We start from the raw sequence: 4,623 nt of genomic DNA, 5'->3' as shown, positions 1-4,623 counted from the left end.
TAATGTTCTTGTTGGGAATAGTGTTTTTAGCTACGTTTAGGAACTTGGCCTTCCAACCATTCCACCTCTTGTCTATGGAACCATACATACAGGAGTTCCAGTTAACCTTACTTAATTCAGTCCTAAATACATCAAAATTCACACAATTGTAGTACCATACCTGTTTCCTAGTAAAGTGCATAGTTGGAATAGACAAATTAAGTTTACAAGTTATGACAGCATGATCGGAATTTCCGACAGGTGCTAGGGTAGACATGCCGTTTATCCTGGATGGGTCAGACAATATGATGAGGTCAAGAGTACTTTGGCAAGTAGGAGTAGATCGGGTTGGCTTGTGTTGACACTGGTACAGGCCATACCTCTCTATGATGTCTATGAGGTTAAGTGCATGATTATCTGTTGATGTACCGCCCCAATCAGTGTGATGACAGTTGAAGTCCCCGGTAATGACTATTGTACCTTTTTCTGTAGCAGCTTTTGAAATGGAGGCGTGGCAGCGGGGGCGTGGTCAAGCATCGGTCTGTGACAGGAGGGCGGAGTCAGGGAAGGTAAGTGGCAGAATCACTACACCTGATGTCAATTAACCTGTTTTTGTGTGTCTTCCCAGTGACCGCGCCCTACTTAAGGAGGGAGAGCGAGAGCAGAGGGGACTCTCTTCCCCGAACGAGACGCCAGTTGTGTGTGTGTGCATGTCTATGATTACATGTTCACTGAAAAGTGTAACAGTAAAAAATGCTTTACAAACCTGAACTCTGTCCTGCCATCTTCCTGTGCTCTGCCCCTGTGTGAGAACCGCTACAGTGGTGCTGAAACCCGGGACAATTTCTGGAGCGCAGAACAGCCCCATGGAGTCTTCCCCGTTCGCCGACCTGATCCACACCCTCGCCACGGCCCAGCAAAACCAGCACCAGGCGCTAGTCACCCTCCGAAAGGAGCAGGAACTGTGGTTTGAGGCCCTGGTGTTGGCCCAGCAAGAAGATCGTCAGGCATTCCGGCACCTCCTCGTGTCGGCAGGGTCTACCAACGCTCCCGTCGCGGGCCTGTCCCCCCTCACCCTAACAAAGATGGGCCCGCAGGACGACCCCGAGGCATTCCTCACACTCTTTGAGCAAGTCGCAGAGACCTCGGGGTGGCCGATGGAACAGCGCGCGGCGCGCCTTCTCCCCCTGCTAACGGGAGAGGCGCAGCTGGCCATGCTACAGCTTCCCGCTGACCGCCGGCTGGCCTACGCGGACCTTTGCCGGGCCGTCCTCCAGCATGTGGGGCACACCCCCGAGCAGGAGCGTCAGCGCTTCCGTGCTTAGCGCTTGGATGAAGTCGGCCGGCCATTCGCATTTGGCCAGCAACTCCAGGACGCCTGCTGGCGGTGGTTGAGGGCCAACAACCGCGATGCCGAGGGGATCATAGACCAGGTGGTACTGGAACAATTCATCGCACACTTGCCAGCAGGAACCGCGGAGTGGGTCCAGTGCCACTGCCCAGCATTGCTGGATCAGGCAATCGAGCTGGCGGAGGACCATTTGGCGGCTGTCCTGGTGGCAGGACAACCGACAGCCTCTTCTCTCCCCTCCTCTCTCTCTCTCTCTCTCCCTCTCCTCCTGTGTCTCGTCCTTGCCCCATTCCCCCACCGCAGAGGCGGGGGCCGGAGCCACCCCAGCCAGCCCGCCACACCCGCGGTGCCCTCCCATTTCTCCCTTCTGTGTCTGTCTCTCCCCCCTCAGGTGAGTGAGCCCCAGAGCGCCGGTGCAGAGAGGAAGCCTGGGCCGGTTTGCTGGAGCTGAGGGGAGCCGGGCCACCTCCAACAGCAGTGCACGGCGCAGTGGTTCAGATCCCCAATGCGCCAGGAGCCACCCTCGATCGAGCCGGAGCATATCGCATACCAGTGAGTATTCAAGGGGATACATATCAGGCGTTGGTGGATTCTGGTTGTAATCAGACCTCAATTCACCAAAGCCTGGTGCAAGACAAGGCATTGGGGGGAGCACAGGGGGTGAAGGTGTTGTGTGTGCATGGGGATGTTCACAGCTACCCTTTGGTGTCGGTCCACATTTTTTTCCGAGGGGAGAAATTTATAGTAAAGGTGGCGGTTAATCCTCGCCTCACCCACTTGATAATTTTGGGGACTGATTGGCCGGGATTCGGGGAGTTGATGAGTCATTTAGTGAAGAGTGGGTCCTGCCATATTTCAGCAGGGGGAGGTCCCGGTGTCGCCTTGGTGGGAGCTGCTGTCACAGAGCCGTCTGCGTCATCTCCCGAGTTGGAATTCCGAAAGAGATTTTGACTGATCAAGGCACCTCGTTTATGTCACGAACACTGAACGAACTGTATGGGTTATTAGGTATTAAGCTGATCCGCACCAGCGTGTATCACCCACAAACGTCCGGTTTAGTTGAACAGTTTAATCGCACCCTCAAGAACATAATTAAAAAAAATTGTAAGTGAGGACGCACGTAACTGGGATAAATGGCTCGAACCCTTGTTATTTGCAGTGCAAGAGGTCCCCCAAGCCTCCACGGGGTTCTCCCTGTTTGAATTATTATATGGGCGTAAGCCGCGCGGCATTTTAGATGTGCTGCGAGAAAACTGGGAGGAGGGACCTTCACCAAGTAAAAATGAAATTCAATACATTATTGACCTGCACGCAAAACTCCACACACTCACCTAACCCAGGAGAATTTGCGGCAGGCCCAAGAACGGCAAACCCGCCTGTACGACAAGGGTACGCGCCTTAGAGAGTTTGCACCGGGAGATAAAGTACTCGTACTGTTGCCCACATCGAGCTCTAAATTAGTCGCCAAGTGGCAAGGACCCTTTGAGGTCACACGGCGAGTCGGGGATGTCGACTATGAGGTGAGGCGAACGGACAGGGGTGGGGCACTACAGATTTACCACCTCAATCTGCTCAAACTCTGGAATGAGGAGGTCCCCGTGGTGTTGGTGTCAGTGGTTCCGGAGAAGGCGGAGCTGGGGCCAGAGGTTCAAAAAGGAACATTAGCATCACGTACCTCTCCAGTCCCCTGTGGAGACCACCTCTCCCCGACCCAACTCACGGAGGTTGCCCAGTTGCAGACCGAGTTTTCGGACGTGTTCTCGCCCCTGCCCGGCCACACCGACCTCATAGAGCACCACATTGAGATGCCCCCGGGGGTGGTAGTGCGTAGCCGCCCTTACAGGCTACCCGATCACAAGAAAAAAGTGGTTCGGGAAGAACTCGAGGCCATGCTCGAAATGGGCATCGTCAAGGAGTCCCACAGTGACTGGAGCAGCCTGGTGGTCTTGGTACCCAAGGCCAACGGGTCAGTCCGGTTCTGTGTGGACGATAGAAAAGTCAACGCAGTGTCTAAATGTGACGCGTACCCAATGCCTCGTATTGATGAGTTGCTCGATCGACTAGGCACGGCTCGCTTTTATTTGACACTGGATTTAACAAAGGGTTATTGGCAGATCCCCTTGACTCCACTATCCCGAGAAAAAATGGCCTTTTCCACACCGTTCGGCTTACACCAATTTGTCACATTTCCTTTTGGGTTGTTTGGGGCGCCCGCTACGTTTCAGTGGCTGATGTACAGGGTCCTCCGCCTCCACGCCACCTATGCGGCTGCCTACCTCGACGACATCATTGTCTACAGTAACGACTGGCTGAGGCACCTCGAACATCTGAGGGCCGTCCTTAGGTTACTGAGGCGAGCGGGTCTCACAGCCAACCCGAAGAAGTGTGCGATTGGGCAGGTGGAAGTACGGTATCTGGGCTTCCACTTGGGCAACGGGCAGGTGCGTACCCAAATTAACAAGACAGCAGCAATTGCGGCCCGCCTGAGGCCCAAGACCAAAAAGGGGGTGAGACAGTTCCTGGGGCTGGCTGGCTATTATCGTAGGTTTATACCTAATTATTTGGACATCACCAGCCCGCTGACTGATCTGACTAAAAAGGGGGCACCAGATCCGGTCCAGTGGACGGAGCAATGCCAGCAGGCTTTTTCTGAGGTAAAGGCTGCACTGTGTGGGGGGCCACTTTTACACTCCCCTGACTTTTCTCTCCCCTTTATGTTACAGACGGATGCGTCGGACAGAGGGCTGGGGGCTGTTTTGTCCCAGGAGGGGGAGGGGGAGGACTGCCCAGTCTTATACATCAGTAGGAAGCTGTCGGTGCATGAGGGGTGCTACAGCACAATTCAAAAAGAGTGCTTGGCAATCAAGTGGGCGGTCCTCGCCCTCCGTTACTACCTGCTGGGACGCCCTTTCACCCTCTGTTCAGACCATGTGCCTGTCCAGTGGCTCAACCGCATGAAGGATGCCAACGCGCGGATCACCCGTTGGTATCTGGCACTCCAACCCTTTAACTTCAAGGTGATCCACAGGCCGGGGGCGCAGATGGTTGTGGCGGACTTCCTCTCCCGTCAAGGGGGGGGGGAGTCGGCTGCAGGCCGGACGGCTGCCTGCCCTGAGTCGGGCGGTGGGGGTATGTGGCAGCGGGGGCGTGGTCAAGCATCGGTCTGTGACAGGAGGGCAGAGTCAGGGAAGGTAAGTGGCAGAATCACTACACCTGATGTCAATTAACCTGTGTTTGTGTGTCTTCCCAGTGACCGCGCCCTACTTAAGGAGGGAGAGCGAGAGCAGAGGGGA

Source organism: Neoarius graeffei, chromosome 4 (genome assembly GCF_027579695.1).
Source record: "Neoarius graeffei isolate fNeoGra1 chromosome 4, fNeoGra1.pri, whole genome shotgun sequence".
Classification (NCBI taxonomy): Eukaryota; Metazoa; Chordata; class Actinopteri; order Siluriformes; family Ariidae; genus Neoarius; species Neoarius graeffei.
The sequence above is the reverse complement of the archived record's forward strand: the minus strand, read 5'-3'. Positions refer to the sequence as shown.